The 14,302-nt window shown below is 39.2% G+C and overlaps 1 pseudogene; it reads left to right on the top strand.

The window, feature by feature from the left end:
• Positions 1-233: 233 nt before the first annotated feature.
• LOC111193459 (piggyBac transposable element-derived protein 4-like) lies at positions 234-2,037 on the top strand (annotated as a pseudogene).
• The last annotated feature ends 12,265 nt before the right edge of the window (positions 2,038-14,302 follow it).

A 14,302-nucleotide genomic window follows, 5' to 3' on the forward strand; every position in this document is an offset into this window, starting at 1 on the left:
TACTGGCTGTTTTATGCATCACCTTAAAGCTATGGGTTGCTCTGAGGATCAATTGTGGCCCAATATGCCCAATTATGGCCCACCCACACACACACACACACACACACACACACAAGCTTCTTTCACATGCACAGACACAGAGACATATAGAAAATGCATACAGGCACACAAACATTGGCCCACATACACACACACACAAACACCACTACCCACATGAACTAAAACTTTCTCACAGCATATTGATACATTGTTTATAAACAAACATTGGCACATATAAAGAGGGTTTGGGTGGGATATTATTAGTTGAATTCTGTAGGAGTATCAGTCAACATGAGCAAAAGGTATTCTGTTCATGAGGTGCTAGATCATATCTTTGGTAATGATGGTGATCTTGAGGAGAGAGAGGAAAGTGAAGCTGAGGAGGATGTGTCTGAGGAGGAGGATGATGTTCAGTATGACCCTGAACAAGACCAAACATCTGATGAGGAGGACCCAGATGTCACAGATGCTCAAGGAGAGGTCTTCAAGTAAAAAAAAGGTGACATTTCATGGTTATCAAGCCCTCCTCAAACCCAAGCCAGGGCACCGATGGAAAACATCCTCAGAATGACTCCAGGGCCTACTAGATACGCTGTGTCACACGCCCAAGACATCAAGTCAACGTTTGAACTGTTCTTTCCACGACCTATTCAGAGTATCCTACTTGAGATGACCAACATGGAAGGGAGAAGAGTGTTTGGTGATAGCTGGACGGAGATGGACAAAACACAGCTAGATGCTCACATGGGACTGTTGCTTCTTGCGGGGGTGTCCAGATCCTGTAATGAAGCTACGGCCAGCTTATGGGATAGTGAGTCAGGACGCCCTATTTTTCGTGCCACAATGTCCCTTCAAGCCTTTCATGTGTTATCAAGAGTGCTACGTTTTGACAACAGGGAGACCAGAGTTGCTCGTCGTGAGAATGACAAGCTTGCTCCCATCAGGGAGGTTTGGGACAAATGGGTGGAAAATTTACCCTTTGTGTACAATCCTGGGCCAGAGGTGACAGTGGATGAACGGCTAGTCCCTTTCAGAGGCCGCTGTCCCTTCAGGCAGTACATGCCAAGCAAGCCTGGAAAATATGGGATCAAAATATGGGCAGCATGTGATGCAAAAACTGCCTATGCATGGAATATGCAAATATATACCGGAAAATCTGCCACCGGAGTGCCAGAGAAGAACCAGGGCAAGCGGGTCGTCCTGGACATGACCAAGGGTCTTCGGGGGCACAACATAACTTGTGATAATTTTTTTACCTCCTATGACCTTGCGCAAGAGCTTCTAAAGAGGAAGCTGACGATGGTGGGAACAGTCAGGAAGAACAAACCTGAGCTTCCCTTAGCTCTTCTTGGAACGAAAGACAGGGCTCCTCTCTCATCCAAGTTTGCATTCTCAGAAAGAACCACAGTTGTCTCCTACTGTCCCAAAAATAACAAAAATGTCATTCTGATGTCAACTCTCCACAGGGATGCTGGTGTGAGCAGTAGGGAGGACAAGAAGCCAGACATGATCCTGGATTACAACAAGAACAAAGGCGGTGTTGACAACCTGGACAAGGTCACCGGCACATACACATGCAAGCGGGGGACAAAAAGGTGGCCAGTGGTTGTGTTCTACAACATGCTGGACGTTTCGGCATACAACGCATATGTAGTGTGGACTGAAATAGATCCAGGATGGAATGGAGAAAAACCTTTCAAGAGGAGGCTTTTGCTGGAGGAGTTGGGCAAGTCTCTGGTTTCTCCCTACATCGAAAGATGAAAGAGGCTGCCCCGAACCGAAGTGTCTGTTCGTTTGGTGAAAGGGCTTCAGCCAACACTCACATCATCATCCTGTGATACAAACCAGGGAGGAGATTCCAGGAGCAGCAAGAGGAAGAGGTGCCAGTCCTGCCCCACCAAAAAGGACAGGAAGTCCAACACCACTTGCCACACATGCAAGAAATTCATTTGCGCGGAGCACACAATAACCATCAAATACTGTGATTCATGCATTTGAACACACACACACACACACACACACACACACACAAACACACACACACACACACAGTTAAAGTTTCTGATGCTAAGTTTCATGGTTCATAAGTTCATAAGTTCATTCAGAGTGACTCACCTGCACTAACATCATATTATTTTTCAATGTTCAGTTTATGGTTAATGCAGGTGCACACACACACACACACACACACACTGTTGTTGGTCATTGTTGATTTGTTAAAGTTAAATTGCTTGGTTAATTACTATGGTTAAATAAAAGTTGGTTTTATGGAAAGAAATTTGAACACTTGTTGTCTTTATCCTACTATTTATCTATGCGGGTCAGTTTTGACCCGAAACACCAAAGATGTCACTATTGTTAATAATTTTAAATAATATTTTTTTTTCTTTGGTAGGTGTACTCTAATATAGGTCTATAACACATTTACAGTTTCTAATTACTCAGTCTATAAGTATGACAAATATTTTTTGTGAATTTAAATAGTTTTTGCATTCAAAAACGAGTGGTACTTTTTAAAACAATGTGTCTGTGGAGCCAACTAAAGAAATTTCCCACACTGGTTCCATTTATATGAATGTATACTAAGCCAACAATGAGTTGAAAAACAATATTGGAAGAAAACTGGTGACTTTAAGCATTTTCAAGCATTTTCAAATCACGGGTCAAAATTGACCCGCGAACACCACAGGTGTAAACAGCTTTCTAACACAATATAAGGGTTAAACACATTTAAACTCTGCAAAACATGGACATATCCTACAGTAAAGCTGTATGTAGTATGTATGTATGCACAGCCAAGCCTTCCCATTGGTCCAATCGGTCAGGGCTTTAGGTGATGACATAAAGGACAATATAGTGAATGTCTGATTGGTAAAACGTGTTCTAAAATCATGGGATTTGAAAAAGAGTTTATCCTGCTTTGGTTGGAGATCATTTCTGTATTGTTCAGAGAAAGTGTTATACTAGGTTTAGGAACATTTCTGTGATTATTTGATTGCAATCGTTAGTGAGGTTAGTAAAGATGTTGAATGATCACCACTCCACTTCATCCCATCCAAGAGTACTGTAGTGGTTAGTGGTTAGCACGTTTGCCTCCCAGCACTGGCATCTTGGGTTCAAGTCCCTATCTGGGTGGAGTTTCCATGTTCTTCCCGTGTCTGTGTGGGTTTCCGCCCACAGTCGAAAAACATGGAGATCAGTTAAATTACTCTAAAATTAACGAAAAAAATGTAATACTTTTTATTAATTTGTGTATGTATGTGTGGGTATATGCATTGTACATGATTGTGTGTGTATAGATATGGATTGGCACTCTGTCCTGGTAAATGCTGTAGTACCTGATGCAGTCCTTCAGATGGATGGTTGTTTCCGGTTGAGAGTACGCTGTGCGCTATTGGCTGTCCCTTCTCACTGGTGTGTGGATGAGTGCTGAGTATTAATGGTTGTGTGTAATACGTGTAAATTGAAAAGCATCCTTGGGTTTCTAGAAAGGTGCTATATAAGTTTAATTTCATTCATTCATTCATTCATGAAGTTCCGTCACAGTTGTACTGTTTCCAAGCTCAGTACTGGGGGTTTTATACCCCTCTAGTCACGGTGTCAATAGGTTCATGTACGTATATCTGATATCTGCTTCCCACCTAAAGAGGAGAAAATATGCGCAGTATTTACCAGCCCAGGCCTGAGCACAAGGGTATATATTTGCAAGTCTGAAGAATGTGTGTGTGTGTATGTGTGTGTGTGTGTGGTTTGAAGCATTCTTGCCTTTGTAGCTTCCGAAAGGTCAGTGATGACATCTTTGATTAGCTGGCAGAGACGCTGTAGGATAGAGCAGCAAAACACTCAACTCCCCATTGAGAGAAAAATAGAATGTGAATAGTGTGTGTGTGTGTGTGTGTTTAGATTTCAGCACTGCATGCAATAAATACATCATCAGCCCTTCCTAACTAAAATCCCAACTGATTATAATACTATCAAAAAACTCAATCAATTAAATCAATTAAATAATAATATAATCTGCTTAAATAATAATCTAATGTGGAGGCAGTATTGAGCAACAGCACAGTTTCACTGTATGACTTATAACACATGTGTTTAATGCAGGCCAGGCGTGAGGTAGACGCAGATAACGTTTAATAAACCAACTGGTTAAGCTTATGTGTGTTACGAGGGATGAGCACGGTTAATAACAGGAAGGCAGCAGGAATAAACAACATACCAGAGCGAGAAGGCAAAAGGGTCATGCACGGGAAATCCAACAGGTAAAGGACAAGGCAAAAAGATAAGTCTAAATACAAAAATAAGGGTAGGACAAGGCAAGAAAGTGGTCAAAAAAACATAAAAATAAGGTAACAAGAAAAACGAACAAAAGAAACGCTTAGTAAAAGAGCTAGCAAACTAGATCCAATACTCGGCAACGAGCTACTGAAACAAAGGGGTATTTATACAAACATACAAAGGTGTGGGCAATCAGAAGCTCGGAGAGCGGGAACACCTTAGCATCAAGTGAGCAGAGTAAAGGAGGGTCCGGTGTGAGTGCATGCTGGGAGTTGGAGTCTTTATTTGTGTGAGTCTGAGTTCAGAACAAGTTTCAGTCAAAAGTAAAATTAATCGTTTTTTCAGTATTTTAAAAAATGTGTGTATTGTAAATAAATACTAAATTCATCCAATCTATGAAGAAAACATTCTTCAAAGTAGCACCTCTTGCTTAGATTTAGCTTGGCACACCTTGGCTGGATTTTCTCAGTCAGCTTTATGAGCTAGAGTCACCTGGAATTCAGGCTTTCAGTTAACAGCTGTGCTGAACTTTTCAAGAGTTAATTACTTGAATTTCTTGCCTCTTAATGTGTTTGAGAGCATCAGTTGTAAAGTTGTGAGGTAGAGTTACAGGTATACAGTGAATAGTCCTCTTTGAGTAATACTCTAATCCATAATATGGCAAGAACTACTTAACTAAGTGAAGAAAATCAAGAAATAAAGAAATAAAGGTCAGTATTGCCAAAAAACGTTTAAAACATCCTCAATTGCAGTCATAAAATCACCAAAAACATTACGATAAAACTGGCTTTTATCAGGACCGCCCGAAGAAAGGAAGAGCAAGAGTTACCTCAGTTGTACAGGATAAGTTTAATTTAAAATACGTTAACGCTGATTTTGTTGGAGTAACTGACACTACTGTCCAGATAAGGCTTTCCACTAGATTTTGGAGCATTGCTGTGGGGATTTGGTTGCATTCAACAATGTTCAGAGCATCAGTAAGGTCAGGATGTTGTTTTTTTAAATTCCCACCTTATTCCAACTTGCCACCTCATCCCATTCCAAATTATTGGAGCTCCATCGTTCAAGAGAACACCCACTAGTTCTACCCACTGCTCCACAGCTCAATACTGCCCTATTGGTCTATAACATCTAGTGCTGCCAACTCTTCAGTAAGGAAAGTAGGTATTGGCTGTTCTAAAAGTCACTAGAAGTCGCTAAATTACGACATTGTCTAATTTGCATAATACATGTTTTTGAAGCTGTAAAGGATTAAGATTTTTGGAGAGAAAAAGTGAGTAAAAAACACCCAAAGTACGTTAGAAATGTTACAAATGAACTCTAACAAATGAACAACTTCTGTTGCTTTTTTTTAAATAGGCAGTTTTTTTCTTTTTTTACAATAACTTCAGTTTTACGTAAACGTAAACATAAATCAGTTTTTTTTGCTATGTTGTTAAATGTTGTTAGAAGAGCAGCAGTTTTTGTTTGTTTGTTTTTTTTTCATTTATTTATTTTTTTAAGTTTTCTTTATTTTTAAACCTATTACAGATGAATTGTTCAATGGTTCAACAGATGTTTAGCTTTTTACAAAGAGTCAGACACTGTGGACGAGGTGAGTGACAGGCTATGTGGTGAATAAGGTGAGTGAGTGAGACTGTGTGAGTTAAATTCAGTGATTTCTTTTCATGTCACACGAAAAACACATTTATATTTACATCCTGCTCTGTAAATAGGGGGCTCGCTAGATTTGCCTCTAGTCACTTTTTTTACAAAAAAAAGTTGCCAGAGGGTCTGAAAAGTCGCTAAATATAGCAACAAAGTCGCTAAGTTGGCAACACTGTTAACATCCATGTAGTCCATGCTTGGCATTAGGCATCTTTGTGTCTTTTATATACTTCTTAAATCCAGGGGCAAGACAAGCTATGTGCATTTTCACATCTGTATCAGCAATGGATTCAACGTATAGAAAATAATGCACACTTGCTGAGCGAGCATTCATTAGAAAGAGTGTCCACAAACATTTGGACGTTATATAATGTGTGAGAGACAAAATACCTGTTTACACTTATCCGTTTAACAGACACGTCCAACGTAATATGATTAAGCACTTGAGCTCACTCACACACACACACACACACACACACACACACGCACACACACACACACACACACACACAGCTCAACACAATTTAGACGAGTCTCAGAATGATTAAGGGCTCACCAGCGTGAAATAAGTGATTAATTTGATTTTGAGATGAAAATCATTGTTGCCTTAATTATGGCATGATGAATAATGGCCGCTGTAGTGATTGGGGATTTCTCGGCAGCAGCTGCCTCAGCGCCCGCTCGCGTATCATCAACCACATCGCTCCCATCGCATCATTATTCCTTTATTGAAAACTTTTATATATCACAACTCAAAGAGACTCCACTCCGGACTCGCCGAGCGTGTCTATAAACGCAGAGCAAATAGACGAACACTCTGGGATGAAATCAGGCTAAATTTACACACTAATACGAGTCGATTTTAGCTGTTCTAATGATGAAGCTCGTTACTGATTAGCGAAACACACTCAGCCCTGTTACCAGCTTTATCAGGAGATAATAAAGTGATGGATCAGAGTCAATGAGTTTCAGAAAAGTGGCAGCATGTTTAGCATAATTTCACTAATCACTTCAATATGTTCTCACCTCAGAAACGTGCACAATTATTTTATAATACGAGGAAATCTGCAGCTTTAGATGAGTCCATATCTCTTTCATTTTCAGTGATTAAGAAAAGGAGATAGATGAAGATGAAAAAGGATATAATACTTTATTTTAAGTTGCACAAATTATGCGGTGGATATTAATGTCTTCTTGTTGTTTTGCTTTATTCTGTGTGAATGATTATTTTATTTTTCTCTTTCTACATTAGCAAACAGTTGGGGGCCTGTTATGTGGAAATCACTTAGAATTGCTATATTAGTTATATTAATTATGATTCAATTGGATCTCAGGATCTGCTAATTAGTGAAATATTGCATATTTTAGCTGACAATCAGGCAATGAAGATATATAGCTGATCAATCTTTCCATCTCTAAACAAGACATAAATGTGCATGTTCCTTAAAAGTAACTTTTATTAATAACACCATTAAAATTGCATCTTAAGAGTTTAGGAATAAATCTACACTGATGGGCTTGGTGGTCTGGAAGTAAGGTGTGTTCAGGTAAATATCTGGTGTGTTTGTATCTTGGTGGTGGGAAATACAGGTGTGCCATTGACCGATTAAAACCCTGACAAGAGTCAACAGTCAGACGCCCAATCCTATCTCATTTTCGCAGGCATGTGCTCAACATACAAACACCTCCGCTCATTACACACACACACACACACACGCACACACACAATGCGCTGCAGTGTGCAAATCCAGCTTTTACATCAACAACAAACAGAAAAATTATAAAATAGCATTCTGTTCAACTAAATTACCTGCTGGCTCACCTTTACAGCATGAACAAGCAGGTCAGTATCCTCTACTGAGATGCACAAAGCATTGCATTATTAAAATAATAATGTGCCAAGGTCAGAGGGCATCTGGTTCTTAAAGGGTATGACAACTGGCACACGCCCAAAACACACCCATGATTAGTTAAGAGAATCAGTTTATGTGTATTTTGTATAAGTATTTAGGTTTGGCTCCAGTATGGTCCAGTTTGGTCTCTGTGGTTGCCTAGGTGATAGGCTCCACCCCCGCCACACCTATAAGCAATGATCTGCATGGATCCATATGCTAGAGACCTGAGCTTTTGACAGGGTTTTCGCCAAATACTTTATAACTGGCCAATGTTAATTTTTAATTTTTAATAACACTCGCTATTAAGAATAAAATGTTTCTTATTGCATACAGTATTTGTCTCTAGAGTCTTTTGCTAGAAGTGGAATTAAGGACCTCCATCCAAAATGAGTCAGTTGGAATGAGTTAGTGTAACTGAAACAGTTGGAAGGAGAGTCTTTAGATTTAACGGTAACACTTTACAATTCTGTTCTTTTTTAATTAATGCTTAAGTACTTCTTAACTAAGCATTAAGTAATAAAGAGTTACCATCATAGTTCTTCATTACTTACTCCTCAGTATTATAATACTACATGTTGACTGAAGTGTAATTAATCAGTAAGCAATCATCAGTTATTGTAGTTAGTATATACTTGATGCTTCATTAACTAGAGCCTAAGTGCTTATTAACCTACTAGTATGTAATCAAGCAACACCTAATCAGTTCTCCACTAATTACTTCCTCATGTCACGAACTGCAATCTGAACATACAGGGGTTGGACAATGAAACTGAAACACCTGTCATTTTAGTGTGGGAGGTTTCTTGGCTAAATTGGAGCAGCCTGGTGGCCAATCTTCATTAATTGCACATTGCACCAGTAAGAGCAGAGTGTGAAGGTTCAATTAGCAGGGTAACCAAGACAGCAAGTCTTAGTTTCTTTTTTTCTAGGGTTTTGTTAGAGACTTTTTTTGATGTCATTCAGTTTGAGATGTAAGCTTTTCAAAAAGCAAGCTCTCCCAATAATAACAGTGTGTTCATTTGTTTCCTTGGCACAATATTTAGGTGATTAGTGAGTGAGTTTGTTTGGCAGAAGAGAGGAACATGTTTTTAGCCTTGTTTTCTGGTTCTTAACAACTGGAACTTTTACTTAATAATAGAACCCTGTCTAAAAATACCTGTGCCAATTGTCTGCTGCTCTTTTATTTTATTCATTTCTTTATTTCTTTCTTTTCCTCTTGTTCTGAAAGTGTATGGAAGGTGGGTTGTTTGTGTTTCTGTCTGACAGCCTTTGGTGTGCAGAATATATTTGTTTGCTTTGTTTCGTCTGTCTGCCAGTGGCTGTTGGATTATGTGGACCGGTGGAGAAGCGTGAAGGTGTGTTGTGATAATGGTGAGGGTTTGATCCTGCGCTGATGTTCGGCTTCCGTCTCTGGGGGCTAAAGTAATGATTACCCCAGTGCATAATCAGAAACAAAATGATTATGTTTCAGATTTTAAAAGAAACCTTGCTTAAAATGTAAAAAAAAAAAAAAAAGCCAGAGATAAAAAGCCCATCATCAGCTTTCCACGTCCCTTGGTAGTTACTACATTAGACGAGTGCAGCTTAGGCTTCTTAAACATTTTATTATTCATGACTGGCAGAAACAACAACAATAACAACAGCAACAATAACTAATTAGACACTAAATGTTCTCCTGGGATGAGATACCCTCAGTGGAACCCTCACAGACTGCTTACGGTTTATTAAAATCAAGGAACGCTTATGCTTTTATCCAAACTTTAGCCGTGCAGTCAGCAAGCGGCTTATTTGTGTTTTTGTGGGATGCATTTTTCAGGCTGGAGGTCAAATGCTAATGCTGTGCAGGATGCTAAGCAATGTTAACTCACTTCAACAGGCTGTTCCACATTCCTGCGGATGCTACAGTCCTTCTCATTCAATATTTTTCTTTTTTTTCTTTTTCCTACATTGTAAATTAATACTGAAATCATCCAGAATATAAAGGAACACATAATGCATTATGTAGTAAGTATCAAACAAACCACAATACTCTGTGAAGCATTCACGTGACTTTTATCTGGGGTGGTGCTGTTAACTTGTGGTGATTGACTGTTGTCTAGGTTCATTTCAGTCAGTGGAGCACCTGTGTGTTTTTGCCGCCAAAATAGCAACGCGCCAGAAATTTGCCTGAACTCACCTCATTTGCAGACCACCACACCCATCAGTGCAGATTTATTCCTAAACTCTGACGCTAATTTAACGGTTTGGGCACAAGGCGTAAATGATAGGGCCCTAACTGTGTAAAAACTATGATAATACTGTATAAAGATTTTCCACATCTCAGGAGAGTGTATTGAGATTTACAGGGGTTGGACAATGAAACTGAAACACCGGTTATTTTAGTGTGAGAGGTTTCATGGCTAAATTGGAGCAGCATGGTGGCCAATCTTCATTAATTGCACATTGCACCAGTAAGAGCAGAGTGTGAAGTTTCAATTAGCAGGGTAAGAAGCTCAAAAGTTTTGCTCAAAATATTGCAATGCACACAACATTATGAGTCACATACCAGAGTTCAAAAGAGGACAAGTTGTTGGTGCACGTCTTGCTGACGCATCTGTGACCAAGACAGCAAGTCTTTGTGACGTATCAAGAGCCGCGGTATTCAGAGTAATGTCAGCATACCACCAAGAAGGACCAACCACATCCAACAGGACTAACTGTGGACACTGTAAGAGGAAGCTGTCTGAAAGGGATGTTCGGGTGCTAACCCGGATTGTATCCAAAATACATAAATCTTCAATGGAAATTCAATATGCACCTCAACTCTTCTGTTTCCACCATAACTGTCCGTCAGGAAAAAAAAAAATATTGTGGTCTAAAACCAAGTGTTTCAGTTTCATTGTACAACCCCTGTACATGACCCAACAGAACAGTCTTAGTGTGTAAAAAAATCCCATGTCTCCGGAGAGTATAGTGTATAGTCTCTACATCACCCAACAGAACAATGCATAACAGTGCCATTATGTATTACACAACCTGCAAAGTTTTCCAACTTTTAATAGATTTTCTGCAGAAAAATCCAATGCAGCTCTTTTTTTTTTTACCCAAGTCCATTAACCTCGCTACATTCTGATTAGATGGATTTGAGTTATAAAAGAAAGGCTAAGGAAATGTTAATGTTACTTATCTGCTTTGACATGGACGGATGATAGCGAAATCAATAACAGAGCATAAAAATGGAAAAAACGAAGCAGACCTTGAAGGTCAGATATTGACGGGAGTGGTTAAGTAGCCCTTACTACCCTCATATAGCATTCGCACATTTATCAGTTTGCCCTTTTCTATTTCTCTCATTGTCTGGCTGTGCCGTTTAATTAGGTTCTGTGCTGATATCAGACAGCTATAAAATACTAAGCGCTGGAAGTTGAACTTTCTTTTTAGTGTAATTGAAGCCGAGGATGAAGGAACTCAGAGAACTTGGGGCTGGAGTTCGGGGGGTTCTGCTTGGGGGTAGCAGGCCAGCACCCCTCTTTAATCAGTGCTTGAACTAAGCTACATAGTACTTGCTTGTCCATCATTTTTTTTTCTTTTTAATACATTTATTTTCTTTTTTTCCCCCATTTCTCCTATTTAGCTAGGCCAATTGTCCCACCATTTCAGCTGCTACTCAGCTGTATATCACCCATTACTAGTGATGCCACAACACAAGGTAGGTTAGGACTAGCACATGCCTCCTCCGACACATGTGAAGTCAGCCACCAGCTCTTTTAGAACTGCTGCTGATGCAGCATTGCCGAGTAGCATCACAGCGCATTTAGAGGAAAGTGCCGCATCTAGGTACTGATACATCAGCTCACAGAGACCTTGTGCTGATCAACATCAACTTTGGAGTGATGAGGGGAAAGAAGAGTGCCTTCTACCCACCCAGAAACAGCAAGAAGGCCGATTGTGCTCTCTCAGGGCTCCGGCAGCTGATGGTAAGCTGCATGACAGGGATTTGAACCAGAGATTTCTTGGGACCCTGGGTCCAGCTTGTTTGCTTTCTTGACCAGAATAGGGTATGTGTTGCTGAAAGTTTATGGCTTAGCTGCTCTACATGCATGATCAAGCTGACCAAACTTAACTAGTTGGTAGAAACCTTAGTTTTTGGAAATGTACAATTAATCTGTCAATCTGTCAAGTTTTCTGGAAGTGATAATGTTGCTTCAACACACCCATGATTAATTAAGAGAATTAGTTCATGCCTTTTGCCTGTTTTGAGCTTCGCAAGGCATATTTTTTAAGCTCTTATGATACCAAAGACACAACAACATGCCCTAAAGCAACTGTGCAAGATGTGCAATTGACCAGTCTTTCAATTTTGTATATGAAATTAGAACGTTTTATTATTGAACGTATTTAAATGTTCTGGTAATATCGCTACAATGTCACTGTTAATATATTTTTTTGTTTGTTTGTTTGTTTTGTTTTGGGAACGTTACTTTTAATGTTTTGATTAGTAAAACATTTTCTGAACAATACAGTTAACATTGTTTAATCGGTCGAGCTTCTGAATGCTCTTAGATTTCCTACTTTTCAATTTTTTTGGATTTTTTATTGAATAAACAGTATTTAAATGTCGCTGCAACATCACTCGTGTTAAATTTATTTTGTTTGTTTGTTTTAGTATTGGAAATATTTCTTTTAACGTGTTAGTCTATTAGTGTTTGTCTAGCTGGGAAGTCTATCTTATGTCATGTTTTCAGAACGTTCCTACAGGCTAACCTTTTTGGAACCTTTGCAAAATGTTTCTAAACATTTTTTTTTATGTTTTCATGTTTTTTTCACACAAAGCAATAGAGCACCCAAGCATCCCTTTCAGACAGCTTCCTCTTACAGCGTCCACAGTTAATCCTGTTGGATGTGGTTGGTCCTACTTGGTGGTTTGCTGACATTACCCTGGATACCGTGGCTCTTGATGCATCACAAAGACTTGCTGTCTTGGTCACAGATGCACCAGCAAGACGTGCACCACCAATTTGTCCTCTTTTGAACTCTGGTATGTCTCCCATAATGTTGTGTGCATTGTAATATTTTGAGCAGAACTGTGCTCTTACCCTGCTAATTGAACCTTCACACACTGCTCCTACTGGTGCAATGTGCAATTAATGAAGATTGGCCACCAGGCTGCTCCAATTTAGCCAAGAAACCTCCCACACTAAAATGACAGGTGTTTCAGTTACATTGTCCAACCCCTGTACATCACTATTGTAAGTCGCTTTGGACAAAAGCGTCTGCCAAATGTAATGTAATGTTATGTAATATAATGTTCTATGTTACCTGAGTACCTCACAGCCCTCCCCAAAGTACAGTTTTCAATGAAACTGCTTCAACTTTACTAGTTGTCTTGGTGTTACAATAAACTCTAATTAATAATAATAACTAAAAGCCTGGTTTATTAAACCAGTTATGAAGACACAATCTCAGTTCCCCTTAGACCAGTTGAGAAAACTTCTGATCTTAGGAATCTGCTTCCCTTGCATTCCTCATTTTTGGCTACAGTACATGAACAGTATGTGATAAAAGATATGGCAGAGATATCAGCTGCCAATACACTGTGTGCACCTGAGCAGCACCTCCAGACCGGCTCTGTATTATTTAATGTGCGAGAGTTTCAGGTCCCTATAGGCAGACAGAGGATATAATGAGCTGATCTCAGAGAGCTGAGAGAATACAGAATCAGTCCACAGACAGGCTATGATTTTCTGCGCCAGTGGCTAACAGAGCTGATCAGCATTAACCTCCATCACTTAAACACAGCGTTCCATCAGAGCTGACTGCTAAAACGCTTCATTTAAAGCAGGAGAAAGTCATACTGCAGATATTTTCAATTTAATGGTTACAGACTGCAGCAGAATCAGCCTGTGGGAATCTGGTAGAACATTGCATTTAAACTTATTTTAAAAAAAGGGGAAATGTTTTAAACAAATATATTAAATATTTTACTATTTTTACTTTGGTTTTCCATCCATTGTTCACTATACAGCTCGTTAATCAGCTTATTCTATACAGCTCTGAAAAAAAAATAAGAGACGACTTAAAAAAAATGATGAGTTTCATTGATTTTACCAAATTGAAAACCTCTGGAATACAATCAAGGGGAAGATGGATGATCACAAGCCATCAAACCAAACTAAACTGATTGGATTTTTGCACCAGGAGTGACATAAAGTTATACAAAAGCAGTGTGTAAGACTGGTGAAGGAGAACATGCCAAAACGTTCTAAAACCAGGGTTATTCCACCAAATACTGATTTCTGAACTCCTAAACCTTTATGAATATGAACATTATTTGAGGTCTGAAGGCTCTGCATCTTTTTTGTTATTTTGTTATTTCTCATTTTCTGCAAATAAATGCTCTAAATGACAATTTTTTTTATTTGGAATTCAGGAACAATGTTGTCTGTAGTTAATGCTGTAATTCA

Source organism: Astyanax mexicanus, chromosome 10, assembly GCF_023375975.1.
Source record: "Astyanax mexicanus isolate ESR-SI-001 chromosome 10, AstMex3_surface, whole genome shotgun sequence".
Taxonomy (NCBI): domain Eukaryota; kingdom Metazoa; phylum Chordata; class Actinopteri; order Characiformes; family Acestrorhamphidae; genus Astyanax; species Astyanax mexicanus.